The sequence below is a fragment of the Rattus norvegicus genome, chromosome 5, assembly GCF_021556685.1.
Source record: "Rattus norvegicus strain SHRSP/BbbUtx chromosome 5, alternate assembly SHRSP_T2T, whole genome shotgun sequence".
NCBI lineage: Eukaryota > Metazoa > Chordata > Mammalia > Rodentia > Muridae > Rattus > Rattus norvegicus.
The window spans coordinates 106,888,479-106,909,508 of record NC_141538.1 but is presented as its reverse complement, the minus strand read 5'-3'; the positions used below and the strand labels follow the sequence as shown (position 1 = coordinate 106,909,508).

Sequence of the window (21,030 nt, the reverse complement as noted above, 5' to 3'; positions counted from 1 at the left end):
ATTTTATTTAATTTATATTTTTGTGTGTTGAAGATGAAATTCAGGGCCTTGAACATACCGAACCAGTATTCTCTGGGCCCCGAGTATTTATCAAGTATTGATTATGTAATTTACTGTATTACACAAATGAAATAGAGATAGAACCAACCTTCATGAATGGTACAGATGAGAGTTATCACACAGCAAGACTTCAGCTTCTTGTACTGAGGAGGTTCGGGTGGGGAATTTGCTCAGTGTGTGCCTTAGCACATGAAAGGCTGTGGCTTCAATCCCTACTATGGAAGGTGGAATGAAGATTTGAGCTCTTCCGTCTTCATAGGTTAGCCTGCTTTATTGATCTGCACTTGAAACATACCAAGATTGATTAGACTTAATCTATACTTACATCAAACTTTTCCTGGGAAAGACTATAAGGCTATCTTTCTTTTTCTTTCTCTCTTTTTTTTAAAGATTTATTTATTTGTGTTATGTGAGTACTCTGTCACTCTCTTCAGACACACCAGAAGAGAACCTTGGATCCCATTTCAGATGGTTGTGAGCCACCACGTGGTTCCTGGGAATTGAACTCATGCCCTCTGGAAGAGCAGTCAGTGCTCTTAACCGCTGAGCCATCTCTCCAGCCCCTCCCCCCCCTTTATTTCTTAAATGAAATGATTTGTAAGAGTTAATCTCTTGCTGGGTGTGATGGCACAATTTTAATCCCAGCATTCAGGATGCAGAAGAGGTAGATCTCTGTGAGTTTGAGACCAGCCTGGTCCACAGAATAAGTTCCAAGACGGCCGAAGCTATACAGTGAAACCCTGTCTTTGGTGTCTTTATTAAGACTTTCAGAGAAACCTTCTATGTGTAATGGCTTGAGTGCTCAGTGGTTTTCTAACCACTGGTACAGCCCACATGATTAATGTCTGACCGTCTGCGAAACTAGCATTCCAGCCAGACCCAAGCTTTGCTGCAAAGAATTGCAAGGATCCTGTAAAGACACTGATTTCCCATGCTGTCCTTATAGGCACTTTTCTATTCAGCAGATGTAGGTTAAACCTGAGATTCTGCATTTCTTGGTTCTTTTTTTTTTTTTTTTTTTTTGGTTCATTGAGATTCTGCATTTCTGGTGAGCTCAGAAACTCCCGACTGTGAGTGGTCAGATTGTGTCTTCAGAACTGAGCCCACTAAGATAAAATGCCTTTAGCTGAGAAGGTGCCTCACCCTCAAACACCCTATGGTATTCCTCTGTGAAGGCTTTATATCTCATGCCTCATTCGGGGTAGCACTCCCCCTCACCTCAACAACACCTTGGTCTAAGACCACCTCTCCCACTCCATCCCAGCTGTCCAGCTAGTTTCTCCTCAGCACAGAGTGCCCAGTGACAGGCTTCTCTGCAGCTCTCTCAGAGAGCTGCTTCTCTTTCTGGGTTCCAACTTGATACTCTATATTTATGGCCCATTTACAGCTGTTTATCTATGAGATAAGAAGGTAAGTGAGTCAGCCGGCCTTTGTGCAGCTCACTTTGCTTTGATGTACACCTTGGCCTACTCTGCATTTTCTCCCGAGTTGAGTTTGCTGTTTGTTTTGTAGGTAGGGGAAAGTAGTTAGAGCCAAGGCTTGTTTGATCTTTGTTCCAATTTCTTCAACTCTGGTCTGGCTGATAAACAGTTTGGAAATCATTGGCTGCTTAGCCTTTATTTAGGTTCTATCAGGACCCCTAGATTTTTAGATTTTTGACAGCATTAGGGACTTTCAAGGAGTTTTAGTTCAGCCTCTTTATCTAACACATAAGAAACTGGTCCAGGGAGTGTCTGGATCTTTTTTTTTTTTTTTTTTTTTTTTGTTCTTTTTTTTTCCCCAGAGCTGGGGACCGAACCCAGGGCCTTGCGCTTCCTAGGCAAGCACTCTACCACTGAGCTAAATCCCCAACCCGAGTGTCTGGATCTTGCCAAAGACTACAAGAAACCAGTTTGGAATGGCAAGTTATCCATGCCCTTTAAACTGTACTCTAAAGAGAAAAATGTTGAGGTCTCAGTGTATAGCTCTCTTAGTTCTCTTGCTTCCACTTCGAGAAGTGCTGAGGATAGGAATTTACTTCCCACCAGCAGTCAGGTGCTAAGTCTGTGCTTTACGTTCTGGTTTCCTGCATCTAGATTATCCTTGAACTTGCTGTTTCTCATCCTCCTGCCTCCACATCTGAGGGCAACAGATATACACTCAGAAGTAGGCTTTCTATACTTTACTTGAGAGAACCACCAAACTCTTCCAGAGGTGGTACCACTTTGTACATAAATGGCAGTAGAAATGAACAGCAATTTGGGGGCCAGAGAGAGTCTCACACTGTAGCCCAGGCTACCCTCAAGGTGCTCAACATCACACCCAATTTATTAAGTTCTGGGGACCAAGCCAGGGGCTTCATGCATCTAGGCAGGCATGGGTATACAGGCTCCGTCTTCTCATTTTCCTTTCTTTTCTTTCTTTCTTTCTTTCTTTCTTTCTTTCTTTCTTTCTTTCTTTCTTCTTCTTTTCTTTAAGCAGAGGCTTTTTATGTAGTCCTGGCTACTCGCTATGTAAAAACTTCAGTGATTCCCCTGCTTCTGTTTTTTCAATGCTGATTACAGACAAGCATTAGCCCCCATACCAAGCCAGAGTTTTTTACTTTTTAAAAATTTTATTTATTTTTGTTTTATGCGTATTGGTGTTTTACTTGCATGTACGTCAGTGAAGGTGCCAGATCCCCTGGAGCTGGAGTTACAGACAGCTGTGAACTGTCCTGTGGGCGCTGGAACCTGAGCCCGGGTCCTCTGGAAGAGCAGATGGTGCTCTTAACCACTGAACCATCTCTCCAGCCCCTTATTTATTTATCTATTTAGCCATTATTTTTATTTTTTGAGACAGGGTATTGAATTTGATGTGTAGCCAGGGGGTGATCTTGAACTCCTGACCTGGCTTTTGGCTTTTGGTTCAGTTGTTTGTGATGGAGACATCATAACACAACACTTAGAAACTGCTCTGTAGAGCTAAATGTTAGTGTCCTGCATCAACTCACAAAGTTCTCAAAAACAGGAACTTGGTAAAGGTTTCCCTTCCTCTCTGAGTGTCTGATCCATGGCAACCACACAGGGACACTGGTTTTAGGTAAACAATAAGAATCGAGTTGGTGTAATGTGTGGTAGTTCATGCCTGAAATCTCAGCGTTGGGGATGCAGAGGCAGGAGTATCACCAAGGGTTCAAGATGACTCAGAGCAACATAGTGAGTTCCAGATCAGCCTGAGCTGCACAGTGAGACTTTATCTCCCAAGAAACAAAAACAAAAGCCAAAACAAACAGTTGGGAGGCTGAGGCAGGCAGATCTCAGAGTTTGAGGCCAGCTGGGTCTCCAAAGTGTGGTCCAGGACAGCCAGAGTTATGCATAGAAACCATGTCTGTAAAAACCAAACCAAACCAAACCACCAAGAGCAAGTAGATATCCAGTTGTGCTGGTGAAGACTTATAATCCTAGCAATTGAGAGGCTGAAGCAGGAGGACTGCCATGAGTTTGAGGCTAGCTTGGGCTACAAATCACAAACTACACCATCCAAGGACTACAGAGCAAAGACCCAGATTTTTTTTTTTTTTTTTTTTTTGGTTCTTTTTTTTCGGAGCTGGGGACCGAACCCAGGGCCTTGCGCTTCCTAGGTAAGCGCTCTACCACTGAGCTAAATCCCCAGCCCCCCAGATTTTAAAAAAAAAAAAAAAAAACCAACAAGCAAAAAAACAAGAGAGAGATAATGAATGTGCTACTTGATTGTAGTCTTAGAGTGTGAGTTGGGCAAGAGTGTGGAAGAACACAGGAAGAAAAGGTAATTGTTCTGGGGATGAAGCAAGCGGGTGCCATGGTGCCGAGATGCATACAGTGTAATGGAGAGCTATACTGAGTCATAAGGAGGACTGCTGGAGGAAAGCAGGCTGAAACCAGACACTCATCTCACCCTGCAGGGGCAGGGGGGTTAGCTTGTCTAACAAGCATAAGGTGCTAGGTTTGGTCTACTGCATAAAACTAGACATGATGGTGCACATGTGTAATTCTAGCAGGGAGGGATTGCTGCACTGAGGCAGGGGAATTAGGAGTTCTATATCATCTTCTGCACAGTTAGTTCAAGGCCAGCCTGGGCTACATGAGACTGTGTCTCAAATACACACATACAATGTTTAAAAAGAACTTCCATAAGTATTCCTCCTTGGAACCCTTTCCTGTCTTGGGGGTTTTCACCATTTCTCCTTAATAAATCTTTGTTCTTTGTTCGCTTTACCATAAAAGAAAAAAAAAAGCCATAATATTGGAGCATAAGATAGATGAGAATGAAGAAGAGATAACCGAGGAAGTGGGAGAAGTCAGTGGACTTCGGAACTGCAAGGCTGGTTTGTTTGTTTTGTGATGCTTGGGGTTGAACGGAGGTCTTTTGTACATGCTCAGCCTGCCCTTGGCCACTCAGCTACTCCCCAGGCCTTTAATGTCAGGGGATTTTGTTTGTCATTGTTTATGAGACAGGATCTCAAGTAACTCAGGCTGGCCTCCAGTTCCAAGTAACAGAAGATGACCTGGAAATCCTGATCCTTCTGCCTTTACCTATTCAATTCTGTGATTATAAGCAGAGGTCACCAGTCCCCAGCTTTTAAAAGTCACTGTAGTTTCATTCTCTTAGTGAAAGATGTCTTTTAAGTTGGCATGTATACAGAGAGGTGAGAAACCAAGCTTCCTGTTCAGGAAATCAAATCAAGAGAGCCAGAGAACTATTCTGAGTTTAAGTGTTACTTGAAACAGTAAAATGAGGAAGATACGCTACTTTGATGTTAGGTGTAATTGTCTCTGTGTTTAATACTTACTGGGGTCAAAGTTCAAGAACTGATTATCTTCATAGAAACATTGCTTGCATTTAAAAGTTTTATCACATTTATTACATATTTGTGTGTGTGTGTGTGTGTGTGTGTGTGTGTGTGTGTGTGTGTGTCACATGCCCAAACCTTGTATGCCATAGCAAGTGTGGAGGTCAGAGGACAACTTTTGAGAGTTACCTTTCCTTTTTTTTTTTTTTTTTTCTCGGAGCTGGGGACGGAACCCAGGAGAGTTACCTTTCTTTACAGTGTAAATCATAAGGAATCTAACTTAGGCCATCAACTTTGGCCGTAAACTCTTCCTTCAGACTCTGGGACAAGCCCCCTGCCCCCAGGTGTATATTTTACATATCAAAGCAGACTAGGCCTCCAGTCTCTCCCAGCATCCCTTAGTCCTTACCTGGCACACCCTATCCCCAAACCTGAACTTTCTATCCAGGGACTGGGCTGCCCTTCTTCGAGAGGCTCTTCCCAATAAAATCCAGATATTTTGGTCTTCTCTCTCTCTTTCTCTCTCTTCTTTTCTTTCTCTGTTTGCATGTCCTTTCTCTTTTTTCCTTTCCCTCTCCCTGGCTTCTGTCCTTGGGTCCATTGAATTTGCCCGAGAGCAGTTTCCCAATAAACCTGCCTTGTTTTACTTTTAATCCGGTTTGAATTGGCTTATTTCTAGGGTGGAGAAATAACTTATCAGATGGTGTCAAAACCTGGGAGGAGCTGGGTTTCCAGCTGGTGGCCCAGGTCTTTCCTTGTCACGTGCGTGCGGACTGCTCCTTTCCCCCACTCTTCTCTCAGAACATTGCTTCCTCAGACTCCATGAGTACCTACCGCCAACTACCGTGTATCCAGGTCCGGGACCCTCCGGCATCCTCCGCTGAGTTGCTGCTGCTCCAGGGTTAGCCCCATTCCCAAACAAAGATCAGGCCGTTGTTTGGAGGAAACTTTGAAACAAAGACGTTTGATCTGAGGTTACTGCCATCATAATGAACCATTCGACCCCAGACTATAGGATGGCACGGACTTTTTATAGTCACGAGATCTCTGGCAAAGTTAAGGAGAATGGGTGCCATCGAATATAGAACAAAAATGTATCTAAATTGGTCTGAACTCCCTATGTCCAATTCTTTGGGGGCTGCTGAGCCTTTACCCACTGAGCCATCTTACTAACTAGCCCTGTCTTATTAAAAGTTCATCACAGCAGCTCGAAGATCATCGGGGTCCTATGTTTTAATTTCCATGCCAAACGTTACCTTTTTATCCAGGCTTACTATAAACAATTTTCATCCGGGTTTTGTTTTGCTGAGCTGCCTCTAGATTGCTCCGTTCTAGCGTGTCCCTTTTACATGCTAAGATGACAGATGTGTGGTGTGTTATCTACCCAAAATCTTCTCTTAACTGCAAATGTTTGCCCAGGGGTTGGAGAGATGACTCAGTGTTTAAGAGAACTGGCTGCTCTTCTAAAGGATCTGGGTTCAATTTCCAGCACCCACATGGTATCTCACAACTGTCTGCAACTCCACTTCCAGAATCCAACATCCTCACACAGGCATACAAGCAGGGGAAACACCAATGCACACACAGAAAAATAAATAAAATGAAAACGTGCTGCCCATTTCCTGAAGAACGCTGAGCCAGGTGTGGTAACATACGCCTTTTACCCAACACGCTGGAGGCAGAGGTAGGCAGATCTCTGTGAGCTGGAGGCCAGCTTGCTCTATATAGAGAGTTCTAGGCAAGCCAAGACAACATAGCAAGACATGTGTTTAAAAAAAAAAAAGGAAAAGAGGAGAAAGAGAAAGGGGGAGGGGAGGAGGAGAAGGCTGTCATAGTGTCACAATAGGTACTTGCTATTGGCATTACCTACCTGCCTCATTTTTTTTTTCTTTGCTATGTTCATTTTTTTTTTAATTTTTGTTTTTAAGTCAGGACATTGTGTAGTGCAGGCCTTGGACTTTATAGCCAGGTCTTTTTTTTTTTTTTTTGGTTCTTTTTTTTTTTCGGAGCTGGGGACCGAACCCAGGGCCTTGCGCTTCCTAGGCAAGCGCTCTACCACTGAGCTAAATCCCCAACCCCCAGGTCTTGTCTTGAACTGATGGCCTTGTCCCCATGTGTTCAGAAGAGCTTCTTCTTCTTCCTCCTCCTCCTCCTCCCCCTCCTCCTCCTCCCCCCCCCCTCCTCCTCCTCCTCTTCCTCCACACACCTATTTCATTGTTCTCTGATCACAAGGATTCCCCACACCAGTACTTTGAGGTCCCATCAAAATGTAGTGGAAAAAGAGAAAACAAAATAAAACCAAACCCTTTTCTTTCTGCCCTCCTAAGTTCCTTATCTGGACCTGAAAAACAGACAAAAGACTTGAGTTGCTAAGAGTCTAGAGTGATTAAGAGTCTCTCCTTTTCCAGGATGAGAGAAGGAGACACTTTTACAAATGGCAAAGAAATGTTTTCGAGACAGGGTTTCTATTATGTAGTGCTGTCGGTCCTGAAACTCTGTGCTGGCCTTGAACTCGCAGATTGCCTGCCTCTGCCTCCCAAGTGCTAAGATTGAAGACGTGAGCACCACCATGTCCAGTTTATAAATGAAAACTTAAATCTCAATTTAAGTCAGATATACACAGGACAGTTTCTCACAATGAGACCTACTCAAGGCAACCATATTCCAGAATAGCAAACTTAGAATGGCAATTTCCCATCCCCTGTGATGTAGCTTACTGTACAAGGCACACTGGGGTCTTGTAGCACTTGCTCTCAAGTGGGTTTGTTTGTTTGTTTACTGGAGACAAGAGGCTGGGTCTTGCTTTGCAGCCCTGATGGCCTAGAACTCACTATGTAGACCACGAAGTCACAAAGATCTGTCTGCCTCTTCCTCCGAGTACTGGAATTAAAGGTGTGCACTACTGTGCCTACCCTTAAGTGGGCTATTAACCTTGCTTGATTGGGGCATTGAAGATTACATTTTAAATGTCCCTCTGCATGTTTCACATTGTAGAGGAATGTGCCTGACTCTAAAAAAAAAATAAATAAATAAAACAAAATGATCATGGTGGAAGAACCAGTCTTACAACATGAGATTGTGGCCAGACAATTTTATAGATCCACATTAGCGTGTGCCTCAGAAAATGACCTCATCCAATTACTGATGGAGCAACTTCTGTTGAGAAGAGAGACAACATTGAAATTGTGCAACCTTGAGCAATTTACTTATCGTCTCGATTTTTTTAATCTCTTGAGTTAATATCACTATCGCCTATGCCTCAGAGAAATCTTGCCAGGAGTAATTGAAACAGAGAACCCTGCTTAGTTAGCCACATAAGTCATCAAGCGAATAGACTGCAGCTTTAAATTTGATAAACAGTTCTGAAGTAACTATTAGCTTCCTTTTTGCTGTTGTTTTTATTTTATTATTTTTATTTTACGTATATGGGGCTTTGCCTGCATGTATGTCAGTGCACCACATGTATGGTTAGTCCCCATGGAGGCCAGAAGAGGGTATTGGGTGCCCTAAGCATAGAGTTAACAGTGGTTATAAGCTGCCGTGTGCTCTCTCTCTCTCTCTCTCTCTCTCTCTCTCTCTCTTTCTCTCTCTCTCTTTCCCCCTCTCCATCTCTCTTCTCTTTCCTCCCTCCCGTGCCTAACTCTCAACAAGGAGGAGTTTTACTAAATTACCTAGTCTAGATTGGAACTCAAGATTCTTCTGCCTGAGTAGCTTGAGTTACAGATCTCTGACTCAGCTCCACCAAGTCTCAGTTTGGCTATTCTGTGAACTGAGAAGATCACAACAAGTTAGTGAAATACCGGGGAGCCTTAGCATTCCTCAGCGAACTGCAGCCATGGGAAGAGAACACCATACAAGCCAAATACCTGCCCTTCTTTGTGGGAATCTGTGTAGCTCTCATTTTTCTTTCTTTCTTTCTTTCTTTCTTTCTTTCTTTCTTTCTTTCTTTCTTTCTTTCTTTCTTTCTTTCTTTCCTTCCTTCCTTCTTTCTTTCTTTCTCTCTCTCTTTCTTTCTTTCTTCATTCCTTCTTTTGTTTCTTTTTTTAAAAGATTTATTCATTTTGCCTGGTGATACGTGCCTTTAATTATTGTGTGCACATTAATTAATTAGATGTGTGTGTGTGTGTGTGTGTGTGTGTGTGTGTGTGACAGTGCATGTGCTTGTGCACAGCACATGGGGCCAAAGGGCATCAGATGCTCTGGATCAGGAGCCCTGGTTGTTAAGACACCGGATGCGGACACTGGGAATGCAGCCCAAGTCTTCTGAAAGAGCAGTGGGTACTCTTAACACGCTAGCCATCGCTCTAGCCCCTGGCTTTCATTTTTCTTATATTTGTTTGTTTCTATGATAGCTCTGCAAACAGGGCTGGAGACACAGCTTTGCTCTCCCAGAACACCCAGGTGAGGTCTAATACTCAGATGAGGCGGCTCACCGCTTTCTACAGCTGCATTTTCAGGGGATCTAAGACCCGCTGGCCTCCACCGGCGTTTGGTAGTGGCTCACATAAACATGTGCACACATGCACGCATACACACAAGTAAAAATAAATAAAACTCTACTAAAAAGAAAAAAGACTTGTTCCAAATAAATAACAAAACTAGTTACAAAATTATCTTCAAGGTTCAGGAGTCCTTGGTTTTGCAAAGATCACACTCTCTGTTGTTATGGTTTCAAAACAAAGCCAAAGCTTTTAATGTTTCCAGGATAAAGTCAACTTATGACTGTAGGCAGAGTCAGGACATATGTAGGTCTCCTGACACTATGGAAGAGATAGGATAATCTTTCTGGGCTCATAGAATTGGATTAAATGATTCATATTTGGTAATAGCTGTGGCTATTCCTGTGCTCTGCTTATGGGGAAACAAATTCTGTATTTTTGCTTCTTAATTTTTCTTTTCCCCTTAGTGCTGGGGACCAAACTGAACCCAGGACTTTAGAGGAAAGATGTCTGCCACTGATTTAATCTGCAAACCTCCTTTTGAGTGTAAGGAGAGAGTCTCTTTGGTTGGCTGATAAGTACCCTGTCTGTGGTTATCATATTTATTACCCAGTACTTTCCTAGGTAACTGTAGCTTCATGTTTGCCAAGTTCTACTTTCCTGGTAAAGTAGATATGAAGGAGCGATTGCACCATCACTTCTACTCAGATTGTTTTACCAAACTTATTTGTTTATCAAATATTTTACTTTTTAAATTTTACTTTGTGTGTTATGCATGAGTATGTATTTGTGTATATACATTTTGTGTATTTATTTATTTGTGTGTGTATATGTGTGGGGGTGGTTATAGATAGAGGCTAGATATAAAATCGGTGTCTTTCTCAATCTCTCACCACCTTATTCTTTGAGACAGGCTCTCTGGCTGGCCATTTTGCTAGACTGGCTGACCAGCGAGCCCTTAGGTTCCTCTTGCCTCTTAGTCCCCAGGAAGCAGGTTCCAAGTGTATCCAACCACACAGGATTTTAATATGATTTCTGTGGATTCAAACTTGGGTCCTCATGTTTGCTTTTTCGACTGATCTCTTCCCGGTTCATTCTTTATTATTAATTATTTTATAAATGAGTATCTTACCTGCATGGGTGTATATGCATCACGTGCATGCTTTGTGCCCAAGTTGACCTGATGAGAACTTTGGATTCTCTGGAACTGGAGTTACAGATGGTGAACCACCATTTGGGTGCTTGGAATCTAAGCTATGGCCTTTGCAAAAGCAGCAAGTGCTCTTAAAAACTGAGTTATCTGGGTTCTTTCCAGCTTCTGGCTATTATGAATAAGGCTGCTATGGACATAGTGGAGCACGTGTCCTCGTTATATGTTGCAGCATCTTTTGGGTATATGCCCAGGAATAGTATAGCTGGGTCTTCAGGTAGTACTATGTCCAATTCTCTGAGGACCCACCAGACTGATTTCCAGAGAGGTTGTACCAGTCTGCAATCCCACCAACAGTGTAGAAGTGTTCATCTTTTTTCTACATCCTCGCCAGCATCTGTTGTCACCTGAGTTTTTGATCTTAGCCATTCTCACTGGTGTGAGGTGGAATCTCAGGGTTGTTTTGCTTTGCATTTCCCTGATGACTAAGGATGTTGAACATTTCTTTTTTTTTTTTTTTGGTTCTTTTTTTCGGAGCTGGGGACCGAACCCAGGGCCTTGCGCTTCCTAGGCAAACGCTCTACCACTGAGCTAAATCCCCAACCCCGATGTTGAACATTTCTTTAGGTGCTTTTCAGTCATTAGATATTCCTCAGCTGAGAATTCTTTGTTTCGCTCTGTACCCCATTTTTAATAGGGTTATTTGGCTCTCTGGAGTCTAACTTTTTAAGTTCTTTGTATATTTTGGATATTAGCCCTCTATCAGATGTAAGATTAGTAAAGATCTTTCCCCAGTCTGTTGGTTGCCATTTTGTCCTGTTGACAGTGTCCTTTGCCTTACAGAAGCTTTGCATTTTATGAAGTCCCAATTGTCAATTCTTGATCTTAGAGCATAAGACATCGGTGTTTTGTTCAGGAAATTTTCCCCAGTGCCCATGTGTTCGAGGCTCTTCCCCACTTTTTCTTCTATTAGTTTGCATGTATCTGGTTTTATGTGGAGGTCTTTGATCCACTTGGACTTGGCTTTGTACAGGGTGATAAGCATGGATCGATCTGCATTCTTCTATATGCTGACCTCCAGTTGAACCAACACCATTTGTTGAAAATGCTATCTTTTTTCCATTGGATGGTTTTAGCTCCTTTGTCAAAGATCAAGTCACCATAGGTGTGTGGGTTCATTTCTGGGTCTTCAGTTCTATTCCATTGAGCTACCTCCCTGTCCCTGTACCAATAGCATACAGTTTTTATCACTATTGCTCTGTAATACTGCTTGAGGTCAGAAATGGTGATTCCCCCAGAAGTTCTTTTATTGTTGAGGATAATTTTTGCTATCCTAGGATTTTTGTTATTCCAAATGAATTTGCAAATTGCTCTTTCTAACTCTATGAAGAATTCAGTTGGGATTTCGATAGGGATTACATTGAATCTGTAGATTGCTTTTGGCAAAATGGCCATTTTTACAATATTAATCCTACCAATTCAGGAGCATGGGAGATCTTTCCATCCTATGAGATCTTTTTCAATTTCTTTTTTCAGAGACTTGAAGTTCTTGTCATACAGATCTTTCACTAGCAAGTTAAAGTCACAGCAAGGTATTTTATATTATTTGTGACTGTTGTGAAGGGTGTTGTTTCCCTAATTTCTTCCTCAGCCTGTGTATGCTTTCAGTAGAGAAAGGCTACTGATTTATTTGAGTTAATTTTATATCCAGCCACTTTGCTGAAGTTGTTTATCAGGTTTGGGAGTTCTCTGGTGGAATTTTTGGAGGTCACTTAAGTATACTATGATATCATCTGTAAATAGTGATATTTTGACTTCTTCCTTTCCAATTTGTATCCCTTTGGCCTCCTTTTGTTGTCTAATTGCTCTGGTTAGGACTTTGAATACTATATTGACTAGGTAGGGAGAGAGTAGGTAGTCTTGTCTAGTCCCTGATTTTAGCGGATCACGTCGTTTTTCTCCATTTAGTGTGATATTGGCTACCTATTTGCTGTATACTGCTTTTACTATGGCCTATATTTAGGTATCAAAACAACCCTGAGATTCCACCTCACACCAGTCAATATGGCTAAGATAAAAAACTCAGGTGACAGCAGATGCTGGTGAAGATGTGGAGAAAGAAGAACACTCCTCCATTGTTGGTAGGATTGCAAACTGGTACAACCACTCTGGAAATCCGTCTGGAGGTTTCTCAGAAAATTGGACATAGTACTACCTGAGGACCTAGCTATACTCCTGGGCATATACCCAAAAAATGCTCCAACATAAAACAAGGACACATGGTCCAGTATGTTCATAGCAACCTTATTTATAATAGCCAGAAGCTGGAAAAAACCCAGATGTCCCTCAACAGAGGAATGGATACAGAAAATGTGGTACATTTACACAATGGAGTACTATTCAGCTACTAAAAACAATGACTTTATGAAATTCATAGGCAAATGGATGGAACTAGAAAATATCATCCTGAGTGAAGTAACCCAATCACAAAACAAACAAACAAACAAACAAACAAGGAAAAAAAAAACAAAAAAACAAAAAACCCACACATGGTATGCACTCACTAATAAGTGGATATTAGCCCAAAAGCTTGAATTACCCAAGATAAAATTCACAGCTCAAGAAAAAGGAAGATCAAAGTATGGATGCCTCAGTCCTTCTTAGAAGGGGGAACAAAAATATTCATAGGAAGAAATTAGGAGACAAAGTTTGGAGCAGAGACTGAAGGAAAGGCCTTCAGTCCAGAGAGTGCCCCACCTGGGAATCCATCCCATACAGCTACCAAACCCAGACAATGTTGTTAATGCCAAGAAGTGCATGCTGACAAGAGCCTGATATAGCTGTCTCCTGAGAGGCTCTGCCAGAGCATGACAAATACAGAGACAAATGCTTGAAGCCAACCATTGACCTGAGAATGGGGTCCCTATTGGAGGATGTAGAGAAAGGATTGAAGGACCTGAAGGGGTTTGCAACCCTGTGAGAACAACAATACCAGCCACCCAGAGCTTCCGGGGACTAAACACCAACTGAAGAGTACACATGGACAGACCCATGGCTCCACCTGCCTATGTAGCAGAGGATCCTTGTTGGGCACCAATGGAAGGAGAAGCCCTTGGTCCTGCCAAGGTTGGATGCCACGGTGTAGGGGAATGTAAGAGTGGGGAGGCGGGAAGGGGTAGGTGGAGAGTGGGGAGGCGGGAAGGGGTAGGTAGACGAGTGGGGGAACACCCTCATAGAAGAATGGGGAGGTGGGAAGGGATAGGAGGGTTATGGAAGGGAAACCAGGAAAGGGGATAACATTTGAAATGTAAGTAAAAAATATCCAATTTAAAAAAAACCAAACAAACCCTGAGCTACCTCTTCACTCCTTTTTTTTTTTTTTTTTTTTTTTATTATTTTTTTTTTTCGGAGCTGGGGACCGAACCCAGGGCCTTGCGCTTCCTAGGCAAGCGCTCTACCACTGAGCTAAATCCCCAACCCCCACCTCTTCACTCCTTATTTTTACTTTTAAAAGTAGATTACAAAGTCATAGGTTTTCACCCGGGAATTTTGGTTGAGCCTTCTCCCCTCTTTCTATCATCTCCCTGCCCTGGTTCTTTTTCTACTGTACTCTTTGGCCCTTCTGTTCTTCCTTCTGCTTTACCCCCTGTGTTCCCAACCCTTTCCTTAAAGTCTTTGTGTTCTAGACCAATGGCCTCTTTCAAGATTCCTGGCCTTCACCTACACTTATCACCTAGATACACATATTTTTTTTTTAAAAAAATACTTTTGAGATTTGCTTTCTTATTTTATTTGAATGGCTGTTTTGCCTGCATGTATGACTGTACACCATGTGTATGTAGTACCTGTGTAGGCCAGAAGAAAACACTGAATTCCCCTAGAACAAAAGTTGCAAACTGTTTCGAGTCACTATGTGCATTCTAGAAACTGAACCTGGGTCCTCTGGAAGAACAGCCAGCCAGTGCTCTCAACCACTGAGTCACCTCTCGGCCTCCATACACATGCTTTATAGCGAGAGGTTAGGCTCTGCATGTGGGAGAGAGTACACAGTATTTTACTTTCTGAGTATGGGTTGTTTCTACAGTATAATGCTTTCCAATCTCCACCCGTTTTACTGATTTCTTTTCCTTTATGAGTAGATAAACTTCCACTGTGTATATGTTCCACATTTCATTATTCATTCATCAACTGCTGGAGATCAAGGCTGATTCCATTTCCTTACTATTGTGAATAAAGTAGCGATAAACATGGATAAGCATGTGTCTGTGCTAGGACTGAGAGTCCTTTGGGTGTGTGCCCAGCAGTGACATAGCTGGCTCATGTGGTAGTCGTATTATTAGTTAGTTTTGTGTAGCCTCCAGACTGATTTCCAAAGTGGCTGTACCAGTTTACACTCCCACCCGTGGATAAGTCTTCCCATTTCTCTGCACTCTGGCCAGCATTTGTTATTTCTTCTTTTCTTTTCTTTTTTTTTAAGATTTTATTTATTGTATATGAGTATACTGTAGCTGTCTTCAGACACACCAGAAGAGGGCATCAGATCCATTACAGATGGTTGTGAGCCACCATGTGGTTGCTGGGATTTGAACTCAGGACCTCAGGAAGAGCAGTCGGTGCTCTTAACCACTGAGCCATCTCTCCAGCCCTTGTTATTTCTTCTTTCTTTTTGTTGTCGTTGTTCTTTGTTTCTTTGTTGCCTTTTCGAGGCAGGTGTTCAAGGAAAAAAAAAAAAACTTAAGATGATACAGAATATTAAAACAACAAATAGCTCCATATGATTGATTAAGATTCTTTTCAAATAATGAATGGATGAAAAATTATGTATTAGGGACTGTATAAATGCCTCAGTGGTTAAGAATACTTAGCTGATTGTGGTGGTTTAAAATAACAATGGCCTCTTTAGGTCCATAGGGAGTAGTGCTATTTGAAGGTGAGGTCTTGTTGGAGTAGATGTGGCCTTGTTGGAAGAAGTGTGGGTGGGCTTTGAGGTCTCCTATGCTCAAGCTATGCCAAGTGTCCTGCTGCCTGCTGATCAGGGTATAGAACTCTCAGCTACCTCTCTAGCACCTTGTCTGTCTGTGTGCTGCTGTGCTTACCACTATGATGATAATGGACTAAACCTCTGAACTGTAAGCCAGCCCCAATCAAATGCTTTCTTTATAAAAATTGCTATGGTCAGGGCTAGAGAGCTGGATCAGTGGTTAAGAGCACTGACTGTTTTTCCAGAGGTCAATTCCCAGGAACCACATGGTACTTCACAAACATCTGTAATGAGATCTGATGCCCTCTTCTGGTGTGTCTGAAGACAGCTACAGTATACATATATATAATAAATAAATAAATCTTAAAAAAAAAAAGGGAGTCGCTATGGTCATGGTGTCTCTTCATAGCACTAGAAACCTTGACTAAGACCCTGGTCTGGCAGAGGACCTGCCTTTGGTTCCCAACAGCCACATGATGGCTCACAACTTGCCATAACTCCAGTTCCAGAACAACCAACATCCTCTTCTGATATCCCTGGGCACTGGGCATGAACGGGGCACACATACACACATGCCAGCAAACATTCGACACAAATTAAAAATAGATAAAATCTTTTAAAAAAGACAATAAAATTATATCTAATTATTTCTATTCATTCCAACTTCTGAATATACTCAGGTATGTCAATAAATACTATTCAACTTTATTTCTAGAAAATATTACCTGTCCTTAGTATTATGCCTTAAATAGCAGAGTGAAAAAAAAAACTCTTCGGGCTGGAGAGATGGCTCAGTGGTTAAGAGCACCGACTGCTCTTCCCAAGGTCCTGAGTTCAAATCCCAGCAACCACATGATGGCTCACAACCATCTGAAATGAGTCTGATGCCCTCTTCTGGTGTGTCTGAAGATAGCGACAGTGTAATCATAATATATAATAAATAAATAAAATATTAAAAAAAAACTCTTCAGAAAAAAAAAAAGCAAATAGTAAGACCAAAAACAATAATAAAGAAAAGAAAGAAAGAAAGAAAAACTAGCAGGTTGGGGTGGCACAGACCTGTAACTCCTGCATTTGGCAGCTGTACAGGAAGATTTCCTGGAGTTTGAGACCAGCACCACTGCACGGCAAATATCTAGCCACTCAAGGGTTTTCTACAGGAAGACTCTCAAGCAAACAAACAGAAACAAAACAAACAAAAATCCTGAGAGCAAACCAAGCAAACCAGTGAGCTTCCACTTCCTGAACATTGTTTCCTACGCACCTGTAATCCGCTGAAGAGCGACACTCCCCACCGCAGAAGTGGAAATAAACTCAGAGCCACTCGTCATTGCTACTGTGGTTAGGGCTAGCAAGATGATCACACCAATCGGTTACATGATTTTCATTATTGTTTTGGAGAAAGGATCTCACTCTGTGGTCCATCCTGGCCTTGAGTTTACTATGCTTTTCCTGCCTCTGTCTCCTCAGGCCCTGACAGTGCTGCAGTTACATTACAGTGTGAACTGCCAATATTCCGTCAGTTAAGGATGTTCATTAAGCATATCATGCAAGCAGGCACTGGGTTCCAAGTTCCAACACATTATATATAGCGCTGTACTGTTTCCTGTTCATTGGAATAAACTGATAAATACATTTGTTTAAAGTTGCCAAAGTTTTAAGGTTTCTAGAGGCCTTCTTGCAATGGAGGCCAATTTAACAGGGAAAGTTTATTTTTTTCTTTCTTTCTTTCTTTCTTCCTTTCTTTCTTCCTTTCTTTCTTTCTTTCTTCTTTTTTTTTTTTTTTTTTGTATACCCAGCAACATTCTCCAACAGCTGAAGAGAGGAAAGTAAAATAAACATGGCTTCCCAAAGCACCTAAATATAGTGTTGGCTTGTTAAGCATGCTAGGCTCGCATTTTGAAGATTTCTAACGAAAAGGGACATTATAAGGAAGTATTGCTTTTGGTTTAATGTTTTATCCTGTTAGTGTGCTCCACCCTTAGCTGATGTTGGTGACTAATAAGAGCTGGCACCGCTCCAACTTCCCAGATGGGAATCCCACTTACCAGCTTGGTTTTCATATCTGTTGTTAATTTGCAGCCATGATCAAAAACAGAGCAAAGATTTTCTTAAAATAATGAAGAGCCAGCAGCCCTGCGGCTGTTCTTGCATTTCTAACTGGCTCGGTGCGAAGAAGCCATCAGATGGTGGTTAGGCAGCCTGATGTTTGAGAGCGCTCTCCTAAACCACGGTGACTCAGAAGTCAGCTGCCCTGAGCAGAAAGGTCTGAGGCACATGTGACAGGCACCAGCCTTCACCAGAGCAAACGGCAAGGGACGCGTTGTCCTCCTCAACCCAGTTTGCGTGATGCAGCCCAGGGATTTTTTTCTCCCTCAGACCGCTCTAGATTTTCTCTTTGACCTAATTTCAACTGTGTGGAAATGTCCAGAATGGGCTGCGGAAATTCTGCCTGGGCCGGGCTCACGGAAGAAACATTAAAAAAAACAAAACAAAACAAAACAAAAGAAAACAAAACAAAAAAACAACAACAACAAAAAAAAAAACTTGGGGCTAGGGTGGGGGAGAGGCTGGCCGTGCTGCAAAATGAAGTAACTCCTTCCAACCGGTGGGTGGGGATGAAAGGGTAAGAGGGTGGGCTGTTTTCTTAGTGCAGACAACGTTGTCTAACTGTTCTCTAAGACTTCAAAGGAGACTACGCACAGCCCCAGTTTCTTGTACTTACTTTACCAAATTTAGGTCATTTTTTTCTCCAAAACATAACGCGAGGGTTACCTACATTTAAAAAATGTAAATAGAATAGCACTGTCTCTAGGGAAAGACAAAAGACATAGCAAACTGTGAGGGGTTTTGTTTTATTTCGGGATTAAAACAAACAAACAAACAAACAAATAAACAGGAACCCAGGTATTTTCTTTAGTGAGAAGAGTCTTACTCTGTAACCCAGAATGATTTTAAATTTGTAAACCTCAACCTCTGAGGTGCTTGGATTACAAGTATGCACCACTACACCTGATGTAATTTGTTTTTCTTGTTTGTTTGATATAGGGTCTCTCTATTTAGTCCTCACTGTCCTGAAACGTTGCTGGTTGCCCTGTAGACTATGTAGACCAGGCTGGCCTCCTACTTGCAGAGATGTGATTGCCTCTGCTTTCTGAGGGCTGGGATCATACCTGTGTGCACATGCTCAACTCACCGTTTCGCAGAAACTAAACTCAGCTAAGCCAGCATTCACAAGCAACCATGAGTAACTATATCCAAAATAGAGATTTTTAAGTCACCAGATACCCCAGCATTTGGAAGACTGAGTCAAAAGGATTGTCATTGAGGAGACCCTGTCTCAAAAAACTCAAAATAAAAACTCCACACACATACACAATTAAATACACAGGTACACACACGTGAGCATGCTAAGCAACAAAGCTCGAAAGCAAGCAAGCAAGCAAGCAGGCTAAGAGTGTGCTGGGTGTGTGTTTTAAAAAAGATAAGGGGAGAAGGAATATGTTTGGTGGACCTGTCCTCAGGCATAAAGCAAGAGGGCGCCTCCTAGGGCCCATGCTGAGGCATCCCTTCCCCTGAGGGCATGGGGAGGGGAGTTGAGAGGGTAGTAGAGACAGAGAAAGCCAGAGAGAGAGAGAGAGAGAGAGAGAGAGAGAGAGAGAGAGAGAGAGAGAGAGAGAGAGAGAGCAAGCAGCCCCTTTTACAGTGAGTAAGGCATACTGGCTGTTGCCAGGTAACTGTGGGGCAGAGCTTAGACACACCTGGCTGTTGCCAGGTAACTGTAAAGTGGAGTTTAGACAAAATGCTAACTAACACTAGGGACAGAGGACCACAGTATTTAAGCCTCCCCTGTCTCCAACTGGGTGGCAATAATATTCTCTTTGTAGCATTGATTTAAAAAGAGAGTAGGGTTGGGGATTTAGCTCAGTGGTAGAGCGCTTGCCTAGGAAGTGCAAGGCCCTGGGTTCAGTCCCCAGCTCCAAGAAAAAAAAAAAAAAGAGAGTAAGGTAAATTTTTTAAAATTACACTTGTTTATTGTTCTTGTATATATGCACTTTAAAAAAATATTTCATTTTTATTGTCCCCGTGTGTGTGTGTGTGTGTGTGTGTGTGTGTGTGTGTGTGTGTGTGTAGTGGGCAGCGGCATGCGTGTGAGTGTAGGTGTCTACGAAAGTCAAACTCAGTCCCTCTGAAGCACAGTTACAGGTGGTCGTGAGCTTCTAGATGCGGATGCTGGGAACCAATATCTTGTCCTCTGCAAGAGCTGTCTGTACATGATCTTAATTGCTAAGCCATCTTTCAGTCCTATCTTTTTGGTGTTTTGTTTTGTTTTGCAGCCCTAGTTGGCCTGAACTCACTATGTAGGCCCGGCTAACTTCAAACTCACAGAGGTTTGCCTACCTAGGCCTCCCATGTGGTGGGATTAAGAGCCTTGAACCCAGTTGAACAAACACGTGGGAAGGTCAGAGGCCAACTTTTGGGAATTAGTTTTTTCCTTCTGCCATGTGGGCCCTGGGGAGTCAAACTTGAGTGGTTAGGCTTGGCAGTGAGCACCTTTATCCACTAAGCTACCTCACTGGCCCACAAGGCTGATTTTAAAGAGCATTGGGACCCTAGATATAGAGTATAATACGTAATGGCTCAGTGGGTAAAGTATTTGCCTCACAAGCATGAAGAGTTGAGTTCTCACTCATAAAAATGTTAGGCATAGTGGTGCTTGCTTGCTCCCAGTACTGGGGAGGCAGAGACTAGAAAATGTCTGGGGTTTACTGGCTATCAAGTCTAGCACACAGATGTACGCAAACCTGTACATAAATGCCTTTTAAAAAGTTCAACATCAGTGGAACAGAATGCTTAAGAACCTCAAAGCCAGCTGGGCAGTGGTGGTAACAATCCTTTAAACCCAGCATTTGTAGGCAGAGAGGCATGTGGATCTCTGAATTTGAGGCCAGCCTGGTCTATAGGGTGAGTTCCAGGACAGACAGGACTAGTACACAGAGAAACACTGTCTTGAAAAAGCAAAAAGGAAATGAAAAGAAAGGAAAGGGAAGGGAAGGGAAGGGAAGGAAAGGGAAAGGAAGGGAAGGGAAGGGAAGGGAAGGGAAGGAAAGGAAAGGAAAGGAAAGGAAAGGAAAGGAAAGGAAAGGAAAGGAAAGACCCTAAAACCTGTTATAAATAATAAACCATCCACTTTGGCTTGGACTTGCAGATCTCAACTCCCCACCTTTGGTGCTGCACCAAAGGAGGTTTTGGTGCCTTCAGGAGGCTAAGCATGCCAACTTCCCTGAGCAAAACCTCTGGTCCCATCCGACAGCTTCAAACAGTTTCACAAAGAACACATGGCACAGAGGCTGAAGACATGGCTGGGTTCAGTTCCTGGGTTCAGTTCCCAGCACCTACATGGCAGCTCATACATACCTGTTATGTCAGTTCCAGGGGATTCAGTGCCTTCTTCCAACATGCATAGGAACCAGGTATGCACATCATATACAGACATATGTGCAGACAAAACATTCACTAACACACATAAAGTATTATTTTTTAAGAAACACTGTCAGCACTGTAGAGGAACAGAATCAATGGTGTGTGTGTGTGTGTGTAAAATTTATAT

At 42.5% G+C, this 21,030-nt stretch overlaps 1 long non-coding RNA gene across 2 annotated transcripts in view; it reads right to left on the bottom strand.

Moving 5' to 3' along the window:
- Positions 1-17,642, bottom strand: part of LOC102547623 (uncharacterized) — a 41,405-nt gene extending 23,763 nt beyond the window's left edge. Inside the window, exons 1-3 of one of the 2 annotated variants that reach the window (XR_015620956.1) lie at positions 17,468-17,642; positions 5,684-5,796; positions 149-338 (exon numbers count right to left, since the gene is read on the bottom strand). This is a non-coding gene — a long non-coding RNA (uncharacterized LOC102547623). Of the gene's footprint in view, positions 1-148; positions 339-5,683; positions 5,797-6,105; positions 6,220-17,467 lie in introns of those variants that run through there. The other variant, XR_015620957.1, reaches the window with a different exon arrangement.
- Between the last annotated feature and the right edge of the window lie 3,388 nt (positions 17,643-21,030).